This window comes from Musca autumnalis, unplaced genomic scaffold (genome assembly GCF_047663935.1).
Source record: "Musca autumnalis isolate F117 unplaced genomic scaffold, ASM4766393v1 scaffold_1, whole genome shotgun sequence".
NCBI lineage: Eukaryota > Metazoa > Arthropoda > Insecta > Diptera > Muscidae > Musca > Musca autumnalis.
Window position 1 is genome coordinate 209738565 of NW_027411644.1, and position 13857 is coordinate 209752421.

A 13857-nucleotide genomic window follows, 5' to 3' on the forward strand; every position below is an offset into this window, starting at 1 on the left:
ACGTTAAAAACTGGAGTTTTGGCGTCAGGTTAGTAACCCACCCTAGAAAAAGCAGACTATTATGAAGAAAAAAACAAAGAAAAGAAAAACAATCCCCTCTAAAGTTGACTACCCCGCAAACGTTTTAAGGACCATGATCTGCGTATCGGCACCTGGAATATTCGCACTGTTTATAGAGAAGGTGCAGATGTACTTGAAAAGTACAAGGCCGATATAACTGCCATAAAGGAAATACGATGGATTGGGAAAGATGTCACAACGACACCTAAAGGTGACCCACTGTATTATAGCTGCCATGACACAAAGCATGAGTTTGGTTGCGGATTTGTAGTTGTTCGGAGGTTAAAATATCTGGTCTCCCGCTTCATCCCAGTGAATGAAAGACTTGCTACTTGCGCTCATGTTCCAACTGAAGACAAGAACGAACAAACCAAAGATATATTCTACAAGCGCTTGTAAGAAACATACGACCGTTGTCCTGCCCATGACATTAAAATTATTCTAGGCGATTTTAATTCCAAAATTGGAAAGGAGAATATCTTCGGCCCAACAGTCGGGAATTTCAGTCTCCATAGTCAAACATATGACAATGGAATGAGCCTGATAGGCTTCGCAGCGGCGAAAAACATGTTTGTTAGCAGCACCAAATTTAAGCATATCGACATTCATAAGGGCACTTGGCTGTCTCCAGATCAAACAACAAGTAATCAAATTGATCATGTTGTAATAGATGGAAGAAATTCATCCAAACATCCAAACACCCAAACATTGATTCGGACCACTACCTTGTTGCAGCAAAGGTACGTACCCGTCTAAACGTTGCAAATAAAGCACGAACAGATACAACACGGAAGTTGGGCATCGGTGGGCTGCAAACACACTCAACTAGCCCAATTGCTTAATGAAAGTACTCCTCGTCCCGATAACATATCAGCACAATGGAAAAGTATCGCTCACTCCATGCAGACAGCCGCAAAATCCATACTTGGATACCAGAGACATCCACTAAGGAATCCATGGTATGACCAGGAGTGCTAACGAAGGGGAAAATGCGGCATATAGGGCTACTCTACAACCAGTAGCAAAGCGTAGCGCACGAGAGATGTATCAGGGAAAAAGGAAAGAGGAGAAACGGCTTTTTATCAGGAAAAAGATGGAAATGGAAAAGAGGGAGTGTGAAAAAATTTAGATGTACAGGAGTCAGAATGAAGTCCGAAAGTTCTACCAAAGAGTAAAACATCAAACTGGTGGCTTTGGTACAGGTAGATCCTCCTGTAGAGACCAGCAAGGTAAATTGGTAACTGATACAGATAGTGTGCTCAGGATATTGAAAGAACATTTTTCCACATTGTTGGTATCCAATAGTAGCGAAGACGACAAAGATACCAGAGATCCAATCTCAGAAGATGTTATTGAATGTATACCGCCCAGCCAAGATGAAGTAAAGTCAGCAATAAGCCGGCTAAAGAATAATAAGGCAGCAGGAGCCGATGGCTTACCAAACGAGCTGTTCAAAACCGCAAGCGACACGCTGATAAGGTGTACGCATCAGCTAGTTAGCACCATCTGGCAAGAAGACCGCGTACCTGACGGTTGGGACCTGAGTTTCCTGCGCCCCGTCCATAAGAAAGAAGATAAGACTGTATAATACTCGTATAATTACAGGGGCATAAGTCTACTCCCTATTGCCTAAGAGATAATGTCAGGCACGACTAAAGCCTGCGGCCAATGAAATAATTGGACCATACTAATGCGGCTTTAGACCTGACAAGTCCACCATTGACCAGATATTTACCCTGCGGCAAATCCTGGAGAAGAGACAAGAGATGCAGATCCACACCTACCAACCTCTCGTGTGACCTGTTCAAAATCATGCTGGAAAAGGTTATACCAGATGCAAATATGAAAAGAAATGGTACAATCTACAGCCACATGTTACTTGCTTATGCTGATGACATTAACATCATGGGACGATCAGTAAAGGAAGTAACTGATGCCTTTAAGAAGGTCGAAGGAGAATCACCAAAAGTGGGTCTGGCGGTAAACGGCGAAAAGGCAAAGTTGATGGTGTCGACGCGCAATGCGTCCATAAAGTCGGACCAACAGTGGAAGTTGGTTCCTATAATTTTGAGTTAGTAAAAGATTTCGTCTACCTCGGCACCGACATAAACACAATAAACAACATCAGTTGTGAAATAAAAAGAAGAATTATATTGGCTAACAGATGCTACTTTGGATTAAATAAGCAATTAAAAAGCAAAGCCACATTTCGTCAAACAAAAACAACGCTTTACAAAACACTGATACTACCCGTGCTAATGTATGGTTCCAAAGCCTGGGTACTTGCGCAAGCAGGCAGGGCAGTGCTTGGTGTGTTTGAGAGAACAATTCTTCGAAAAATGGACGGACAAATCTGCGTTGACGGTGCATATCGACGTTGTATGAACCACGAGCTGTATCTGCTTTACAACAACATCAGTATAGATAAACGTGACGAGATGCAAGCCAAGGCTTCAATGGAGCAAACAAGTGGATGAAAAGGCGCGTTATTCCAGAAAACGAAGCAACAAACAGAGATACATGGGGATCTTTTCTTAGTTCGGATTTGGGACAAGACTCGAAAGATCATCGCCTTAATTTCTTATTTTTTGTTACAGCGGTTGCATGCTCTTTGTTTGGATTTTTGTTGGGTTGTGTTTCCAGGTTCAGGATGAATGCGACTTAATTTGGTTACAAGCTTAGCCACTTGGTAGTCAGATGAGTGGGAATTTTTGGGCTGTTAAAGTAGTGAAACGCATTGGCTTTACCATCCGAGGGGAGTTTCGGTAACGGGGATCGTCTTCGATGCAACGGATATTTATTGGGAATGCTGTTGTTAACTGCGACTGAGTACATAACATTTAAATCTGCTATATATGCATGTTTATGAAGATGTGTGGACATCTCTCTATCTACATTGTGAAGATATCGCCTTAGGTTTCTTGGGATCAGTATGAATATTCATAAGATTACGTCAATAACAACTAAACATGAAGTAGATGATCTGATCTGAAATGAAAAGGTAGACTGTTGTAGCATTTTGACAAGATTAGAGATTACTCCATTGTCACTAAGTTTAACACACATCTCCCTATCGCCTGATAATTGGTCTGCAGTCCAAAGTACCGCTGGCTAACGACTTGAGAATTTTGTTGCTGCCCTTTAATTTTTGCAGAAAGCTGTCGCTTGCGAAGATGATACCCAAATTGTTGGTCTAATTTGTGGTCGGAATTCTTATTCATTCCAAGGACACCCAAGGACCTACTACCTACTGAAATGGTAACTGTTTGTATATTTTACTTGTCTTCAGCCCATAGAAGGTTTTGGAAGGTCATTTGTCCATTGAGGACCTTTGAAACGTCATTTGTCCGCAAAGCCTTGTGTCCATAGAATACCCTTAATATAAAATCATTTGTCCGTTTGAAGGTCTTTGGTCCATTCAAAAAGTGTCAGGTACATAGTAGACCTGTAGTAGGTCATTTTACCATAAAACACCTTGAAAGGTCCGTTAAATGGTTTTCTCTCTTTAATCCTTTAAATTTTGTCCTCAGCCCATAGAAGGCTTTGGAAGGTTATTTGTCCGTAAAGCCTTGTGTCCATATAACACCCTTAATATAAAATCATTTATCCAAATTCGATCCATAGGTTATTTGTGTATAAAAGGCCTTTAAACAGTATTCTGTCTATAATCCTTTAAAGGGTCCTAAGTCGATAGAAGGCCATTAGGAGGACTTCTGTCCGTAGGAGGACTTCTGGCCTTTAATACCCTGTCTGTTCATAGAAAAGTATTCCTTTTTTCTAAACTTTATAGTGTCATCTCTACATAGAGGGAGACCTTTAAAAGGTCCGTTAACATTTAAAAGATCTGTCTATAATCCTTTAAAGAGTTTTCTGTCCATAGATTGCACATAGAAGGACTTCTGTCCCTAGAGAACCTAGAGTTGGTCTTTCTGTAGACGACCTAAAAAAGTTCTTCTGTGCTTAGAGTACCTTTAAGAGGTTTACTGTCCATACAGGACCTTCAATAGGTCGTCTGCTTTAGAATGTCTTTGGTCCATAGAAACATATTTTAGCGAACCGAGCATCAAATGGTTTGTAGCGATTGGGAAGCCAACGCGTCACCTCTATTTTATGTGCGATTCTTCAGAAACACGTCAGGAGTGTATAGCACAACTTTCAGGAGTATATAGCACAACGTGACCCTTGTCTGCGGATGTGTCTCACAGTCCGACGACAATGATGCCAACGAGGATGTACTAGAGACAATGTGCATGCTACACGAACATTGGCTCTGGTACGTCCATGAAAGAACATAGGCTCTGTTTTTGGAGCGTTGTATCCAGTCTCACCCGGATTAGACTCTGAAGTGTATCCAATACATCGGGTCGATATTGACCAGTGGTGGTTGAGATTGCGACAAACAGAAATTTGCTTTGGTTTCTTCAGCACGAGTAGTGATGCTTCCAAAACGATGAAACAAACTCGGGACGCTGCCGACACTAGCATGGTTTTGGGTCAAACCGAATATGATCGGGAACGAAGCTTTTTATAAATGCTTGGTTGGACTTACTTACTTACTTAGCTTGCCAATTACAGAACATTTGTTCCATAGGCCGAACTAAGAAAAGATCTCCAATTCTCTCTATTTGTTGCTTTGCACTCTGGAATACCGCGCCTTTTCATCTCTTCATCCACTTGTTTGCGCCATCTATTTCTTGGCCTGCCAATTCTGCGTGCACCGCCAAGCGGTTCGTATTTATACGCCTTTTTAGCGGGTTCATCTTCGCCCATTCTTATGATATGGCCTAGCCAACGCAATCGCTGAATCTCGATACGTGATGTCGTTGTATACAGCTCGTGATTCATGCGACGTCGATATTCACCGTCAACGCAGATTGGTCCGTAGATCTTTCGAAGAATTTTTCTCTCAAACACACCAAGCACTGCCATGTCTGCTTGCGCAAGTACACAGGCTTCGGAGCCATACATCTGCTCGGAAGTATCAGTGTTTTGTAGAGCGTTATTTTTGTTTGACTAGATGTGGCTTTGTTTTTAAACTGCTTACTTAAACCAAAGTAGCATCTGTTGGCCAATACAATTCTTCTTTTTATTTCACAACTGATGGCGTTTGTTGTGTTTACGGAGGTGCCGAGGTAGACGAAGTCCTTTACTTACGTACTTAGCTGGCCCATTACAGAACATTTGTTCCATAGACCGAACTAAGAAAAGATCTCCAATTCTCTCTATTTGTTGCTTCGCACTCTGGAATACCGCGCCTTGTCATCTCATCATCCACTTGTTTGCGCCATCTATTCTTTGGCCTGCCAATTCTGCGTGCACCGCCAAGCGGTTCGTATTTATACGCCTTTTTAACGGGTTCATCATCGCTCATTCTTATTATATGGCCTAGCCAACGCAATCGCTGCATCTCGATACGTTTAACTATATTGATGTCCTTGTATAGCAGATACAGCTCGTGGTTCATACGACGTCGATATTCACCGTCAACGCAGATCGGTCCTTAGATCTTTCGAAGAATTTTTCTCTCAAACACGCCAAGCACTGCCTTATCTGCTTGCGCAAGTACCCAGGCTTCGGAACCATACATTAGCACGGGTAGTATCAGTGTTTGGTAAAGCGTTATTTTTGTTTGACGTTTGTTTTTAAAGTGCTTACTTAAACCAAAGTAGCATCTGTTGGCCAATACAATTCTTCTTTTTATTTCACAACTGATGGCGTTTGTTGTGTTTACGGAGGTGCCGAGGTATACAAAGTCTTTTACTACCTCAAAATTATAGGAACCAACTTCAACAGTTGGTCCGATCTCAACGGACGCCTTGCGCGTCGACACCATCAGCTTGGTCTTCTCGCCGTTTACCGCCAGACCCACTTTAGCAGATTCTTCTTCGACCTTCATAAAGGTATCGGTTACTTCTTTTACTGATCGTCCCATGATGTCTATATCATCAGCATAAGCAAGTAACATGTGACTATTGGTGTAGATTGTGCCACTTCTTTTGACGTTTGCCTCTCGTATAACCTTTTCTAGCAGGATGTTGAAAAGGTCACACGAAAGGCTGTCTCCTTGCCTGAAACCTCTTTTGGTACAAAACTCCTCGGAGAGGTTCTTTCCTATTTTAACTGAAGATCTTGTGTAAGTTAGAGTCATTTTACAAAGCCGAATGAGCTTTGCGGGGATACCAAATTCAGACATTGCTTGGAATACCTTTGAACGTAGCGGGCTGTCGAAGGCTGCTTTATAATCGACAAAAAGGTGGTAGGTGTCGATCTGCATCTCTTGGGTCTTCTCCAGGATTTGGCGCAGGGTAAATATCTGGTCAATGGTAGACTTGCCAGGTCTAAAGCCAGGTCCAATTATCTCGTTGACCATTGGCTTTAGTCGTTCGCACAATATCCCTGACACGATCTTGTAGGCAATAGGGAGTAGGCTTATGTCCCTATAGTTAGTCTTATCTCCCTTCTTGTGGACGGGGCACAGGATACCCAGATTCCAATCGTCGGGTACTCGTTCTTCCTGCCAGATGGTGCTAACTAACTGATGAATACACCTTTTCAGCGTGTCGCCTCCGGTTTTGAACAGCTCGGCTGGTAAGCCATTATTCTTCAGCCGATTTATTGCAGTCTTTACCTCATCTTGGCTGGGCGGTATACATTCAATACCATCTTGTGTAATTGGGTCTGTGGTATCTTCGTCGTCTTCGCTGCTATTGGATACCAACAGTTTTGAAAAATGTTCTTTCCATATCTTGAGCACACTATCTGTATCAGTTACCAAATTACCTTGCTGGTCTCTACTGGAGGATGTGCCTGTACCAAAGCCATCAGTTTGATGCTTGACTGTTTGGTAGAATTTTCGGACTTCATTCTGGTTCCTGTACATCTCGAATTTTTCACACTCCTGCTTTTCCATCTCCCTCGTTTTCCTTGCGGAAAAAACGTTCTCCTCTCTCCCGTTATCTCTCTCGTGCGCTACGCGTTGCTACGGATTGTAAAGTAGCCCTATATGCCGCATTTTTCTCTTCGGTAGCTGCACGAAACACCTTGTCATACCATGGATTCCTTGGTGGAGGTCTCTGGTATCCAAGTATGGATTTTGCGGCTGTTTGCATGGAGTGGGCAATACTTTGCCATTGCGCTGATATGTTATCGGGATGAGGATTGCTTTGATTAAGCAATTGGGCTAGTTGAGTGGGATATGCTGTGGATATCTGTTGTGATTGCAGCTTACCGATGTCTAACTTTCGTGTTGAGTCTTCGTACTTTGTTTGCTACGTTTAACCGGGTGCGTACTTTTGCTGCAACAAGGTAGTGGTCCCAGTCTACGTTTGCTCCTCGGAACGAACGCACATCCAACACCCTCGATAAATGTCTTCCATCTATCACAACGTGATCAATTTGATTTCTTGTTTTCTGATCTGGAGACAGCCAGGTGCCCTTATGGATGTCGAGATGTTGAAAACTGGTGCTGCTAACTAACATGTTTTTTGTCGCTGCAAAGTCTATCAGCCTAATACCGTTGTAAGGTGTTTAACTGTGGAGAATGAGTTTCTCAACATGTTGGGTCAAAGATATTTTCCTTTCCAATTTTGGCATTAAATTCGCCTAGAATAATTTTAATGTCATGTGCTGGACAACGGTCATATGTTTCTTCTAAGCGCTCATAAAATATATCTTTGGTCAGTTCTTCCTTGTCTTCAGTGGGAGCAAATAAAGCTGATGTTAAAGAATTTTGCTTTTATTCGAATTGTAGCAAGTCTTTCATTCACTGGTGTGAAGCTGGAGACCAGGTGTTTTAATCTCCGACCAACTAAAAATGCGCAACCAAACTCATGCTTTATGTCATGGCAGCTATAATACAGTGCGTCACCTTTAGGTGTTGTTGTGACGCCTTTCCCATTCCATCGTATTTCCTTTATGGCTGTAATGTCGGCCTTGTACTTTTCAAGTAGATCTTCCAATGCGTAAACTGCAACTTCTCTATAAAGAGTGCGAGCATTTCAGGTGCAGATTCGCAGATCATGGTCCTTAAAACGTTTGCGGCGGTCGTCAACTTTTGAGGGATTTGTTTTTCTTTTCCTTTGTTTTTTCATAGTATGCTGCTTTTTCTAGGGGAGGGTTACTAACCCTGGGCCCAAACCCAAGCTTTAAACGTTCTTATGGGTGAACGCGCGGCACATTTTAGCTCACTACCTTTAACAGGTGTTAAAGGCAGCTACTCCAGGTGACACCACGGGCGGGTCAGTATCCACTTGAGATGAAAGAGGGACCAAGATAAATCCTGGACTTTGCCATGTTAAAGCCGGTCAGGACCATTCCTACGTCACCCGCTTGGTTGGACTAAAAGATGTAAAATACAAAGTTTGGGTAATATCGGATTTGATTTGTATATAACACCATATAATGGATTAATGTGTTATCGGTTAACTGATACACATATTGAAATAATAATAATCAGTTCAGGAGGGTTCCTATACCACCCCAGCAGTTTGAATCATTTCTTTCACCACTATGGCCCAGCATATGTATGTATATGACAGTATTGGTGGTGGTTGCGTAGCTAAATTGTGTATAAATCATTATGATTATCGCAGTCATCACACATGAGAAATATGACCACAAGACAAACGTTGTGTAATGCATAGACCAACTTCATATAGATAGTTTTTTAACCTTTCTCTCTCTTTTTATCATGGACATTCCCATTTTTATCCCCATTTCTACAGTAAAATATTAACCATTAAAGGACAATTTCACATTTAGTGCTTTTTTTACTCTTCAGGATGTTGACTTTGACAGCAGCAGTATTGGAGATTCTTCTGTTGCTGATATCTCTTCTTTCATTGGTTAGCTGATGCAATGACTATTGATGATGTCGTTGTTGGATGATGACGGTGATATAGACGACAATAGCCGCAATGAATACCCATTCTTGCGGTTGGAGTAAATTAAAAGGACGATTTTTAATGCCAGTGGCCACTGGTAGATAATGGCATTTGATGATTTTCCAAGGATTCTTGTGACTTTAACGATTTCCAGTAAATGAAGTGTGTGTGCGTATGTGTGTGTATTTCTTGGTTGCGTTGCTTTGTTATGACATTCGCACACAAACCCACATGTCCATATGTGAAAGAATGTAAGAAACTGTGATGAGTTAGAAATCACTGCAATTTCGTAGAGCGAAAAAATGTATTGATTATCACATTATCGCTTTTATCGTTGTCACCCATTCATAGTTCCATCACGCTCGCAGTTAAAAGGTTTTGATGGCAGATTCTCGTAAATGAATGAATGGTTAGAATCTCATATGAAATTTAGTTGATAGACATTTTTTGTGCTGTGATAATTTTCTCTGAAGTTTTCTTTGTACCCTTTGTGTGTATTTTTTACAGAACGAAGCCATTTAATGGCAAAAATTAATTAGTTTCGCGAAAATTAATGAAGGAAATCCACATTCCCAAGAAACCATACCTCATAGAAACTGTTATTCTTGAAGAACATTCAATTTTCACTTGAATAATACGAGGGGCACTAGAAAGTCTTCTGGCCTAAGCAACACGCAATGTCGCCAGGCGTCATTGAACTTTTTTGGAAAGTTTGACAGTTTTTAGCCAGCGTCCTGAGTACGCTTAGTTTGACGTACGACCATGTCTTGTGTTGTTTACAGTGACTTGAAAAAATCACTTTGCAAAAAAATGAAATTTACTTGTAAACATTTTCGTCCCATATTTTTTCACAACTTTCGCCATGGTTAATCACGGCAAGAGTGCATCGATCAAATTAAATCTTTGTATGTCGATAAAGGGCCATCCTATATCACTATGAAAAACTGCTTTAATGAATTCAATCGTGGCCGTCACTCGCCAAAAAAACGAAGGTCGTGGGGGTCGCCCAAATCGGCCGTTGTCGAATAATGCAAGATCGCCATCTAATACACCATGAGGTAGAGGCATCCTTGGACATTTCTTCCACCAACTAAGATTTGATATTGCATGAACACCTGGCCGCCAGAATGAATTTTTCTCGCTCGATCCAGCAAAATTGGTCAATTATTCAAAAAAGGGCTCTAGTGGAGCCATCGCGACGCTTCAAACGACATTTATAAGATCGTCACAGACGACGAATCTTGGATCTATGTTTAGGAGCCCGAAACAAAACAGGAATCAACCGTTTGAGTCTTCGACAGCGAGCCAAATCCAACGAAAGTATCGCATTTTGTATACCAAACATCCCAGGAGTAATAGAAACTTCTATACCACATTATAAAGCTCTATCTTGAGTATTGCGAGATGTGTCTTGATTTCAACAGAAACACGGACGGACAGACGGACATGTTAATGTCGACTTCGAATTGTATACTGTTCAAGAATATATATGGGGAATTCCAAGTGAAATCGGACAGTTCGGAGAAAAGTAATTTTTGATTTCAATTGTTTTTGGTTCAATTTATGCTCCTAGCCAACAGAACATTTTAGTATATTTAAAAATTATTTTTTGACCAACGGTACAGAGATATCGCCTATTGAAATTATCGCATTTTTAAAGAACTATGTTCAAATAAATACTCATAACTTCTTTAATATTGGTCCAAATGGGACCATCTTTTTTTTGATTTGTTTGTTTTTTTTATCAGCTATCGAAAGAAATATTTAAAAGAAAAATGCACAGTGGGCTTCAATGCAATTTTCGGGATTTAATATTTAAAATCAATTTTTAAACATGATTGCACCCTTCGATTTTTTTCAAAAAAAATTTATGTTAAACGACGTTCAATTACAAAAATTTTAAGCCATATGTGGTAATGGGATTCGGACGATTACTATTTTTTCTGAATTTTTTAAAATTTGTCAATACAATTTTTCCTTAATACCTTTGTCCAAAATTTGTATTTCCTGTATTTTTGAAGCTAAGAGTACATATTTATCATTATATATTATATATTTATCATAAAAAATAGAAAAAAATGCACAGTGGGCTTTAATGGAATTTTCGCTGATGCATTTTCAAAATCGAAAAATGACGCAGTTTTTAAGATGTTTGAGATAAATATAAAATCAAAACAAAAATTTATAAATGAAACTTTAAATTTTTTAATAAAATAATAAATTTTGGACAAAGGTATAAAGGAAAAATTGAATTGACAAATTTTAAAAAATTCAGAAAAAATAGTAATCGTCCGAATCCCATAGCCACATAGGGCTTAAAATTTTTGTAATTGAACGTAGTTTAACATAAAAATTTTTTGAAAAAATCAAAGGGTGCAATCATCTTTAAAAATTGATTTTAAATATAAAATTCCGAAAATTGCATTGAAGCCCATTGTGCATTTTTCTCTTAAATATTTCTTTCGATAGCTGATAAATAAACAAACAAATCAAAAAAAGATGGTCCCATTTGGACCAATATTAAAGAAGTTATGAGTATTTCTTTGCATGTAGTTTTTACAGAATTTGACTTTTTCAAGGCGCGATATCTCTGGAACCGTTAGTCAAAAAAATTTGAAAATATACTAAAATGTTTTGTTAATCAGCAGCATCGCCACAGCAAAAAATAATGGAAATCAAAAACCTCATCTTGAAAAAGTGTCCGATTTCACTCAGAAATCCCCATATATTTTATACGGCAACGAATATTTCATGTGCTTCAAACGGAATGACAAATTTTATTATCTCTCCTCCATATTATGGTGGAGAGTATAATAAAATTTTATATTCCCAATTGTGGTGGGCGGCCGTAGAGTATTTGTCTTTGGAACTTTTGGTCCTTTATCTGAATTCTGATATAGAAGAGCGTCCGTTTGAGTTCTTTCTAAGATGTTTGGACTATATCGGTCCACGCCTTCATATAGCCCCCATAGAAGGGTACATCCCAGATTTTCGGTATTTTGGAGGCTGTGCCTAAATTCCTCGCCGAAATGGCTGAAATTTAGGCTTCGTATAGCTCTCATATAACAGTACCTACCGATTTTCGGTATTTTGAAGGTTGTGGCCCCAATATCGCACCGAAATGACTGAAATTTGGTATTAAGCTTCGTTTAGGGAATAAACCACTACACCTGAAATTTGTTGGTATATTTTCCTCGTCTTCAGATAGCCCCCATAGAACGGTACCTCCCGATTTTCGGTATTTTGAAGGTTGTTGCCTGAAATTTAGTGTTTAGTCTTCGTTGGTGGTTTAAAACTTTCACCAGCCCCCACAGAACCGCACTCACGGGTGGAAAAAAACGTCCACACTGAACATTTTCAGTATAAAGTGATTATCATCAGTTAAAACATTATTCTTCTCCAAGGAATTATAGTTAATATAGATGAGAGCTTAGTATTTACTAATTGTTCATATTTACTAAAATACAGTTCGTGGTGGAGGGTAAAAAAGTTCGGGCGGGGGGAACTTTACGCCGTTCTTACTTGTTACTTTAATATTATTCGGGGTGAAGGGTATACCAATGTCGGCCAGGTCGAACTCCACCATAATATGGAGGGTAAAATAAACTTTGTCATTTTGAAGGTTTCAGCCACATTATCTTACCGAAGTGACTTCTTTGAGGTTGCAAAACTTTTTCACAGAAATTTGTCGATATAGGATCCATGTTTTCATATAGCCCTCATTTTCGGTATTTTCAAGGTTTCAGCCGCATTATCCTACACGGAGGAAAAAAGGCCTCTCTAACATATGTCCCAAGTGTGCAACCGTGGTGCAATGTAATACACACCCGCCTTGCACGCTTAAGGTCGTGGTATAGATTCCCGGGCCAGGCAACATACCGAAAATCGGGAGGTACCGTTCTATGGGGGCTATATGAAGGCGTGGACCTATACCGACAAATGCCTGGGGGAAAGTTCTTTACCCCCAACGACGACTAAGTACCTAATTTCGGCCATTTTAGTGGATTATTATTGCCACAACCTTCAAAATACTGAAAATCGGGAGGTACCGTTCTATGGGGGCTATATGAAGGCGTGGACCTACACCGACAAATTTCTGGAGGAAAGACCTTAACCGACAAATTTCTGGTGGAAAGTTCTATACCCCCAAGGAAGACTAAGTATTAAATTTCAACCATTTTGGTGGATTATTGTGGCCACAACCTTCAAAATACCGAAAATCGGGAGGTACCGTTCTATGGGGGCTATATGAAGGCGTGGACCTAAACCGACAAATTTCTGGGGAAAAGTTTTATACCACCAACGACGTCTAAGCACCAATTTTAGCAATTTTGGTGGAGTATTGTGGCCACAACCCTTAAAATACCGAAAATCGGGAGGTACCGTTCTATGGGGGCTATATGAAGGCATGGACCTAATTTCTGGGGGAAAGTTCTATACCCCCAACCAAGACTAAGTGCCAAATTTCAGACATTTCGGTGGATTTGTGTTGTCACTACCTTCAAAATACCGAAAATCGGAAGGTACCGTTCTATGGGGCTATGTGAAGGCGTGGACCAATACAAACAAATTTCAGATGGAAAGTTTTATACACCCAACGATGACTAAATACCAAATTTCAGCAATTTTGGTGTGATATTGAAGCTAAAACCTCAAAAATACCGAAAATCGGGAGGTACCGTTCTATGGGGCCTATATCAAAACGTGGGCCGATATATCTTATTTTCAATACCAACCATCCTGGGAGTTATAAAAACTTCTGCACCAAATTTTGACGCTTCATCTTAAAAATTTGCGAGCTGTATCTTGATTTCAACAGACGGACGGACAGACGGACATGGTTACATCGACTTAGAATTTTATGCTGATTTATTATTTGCCAAATAAAATATTTCCATACACCTTTTTGATTCGA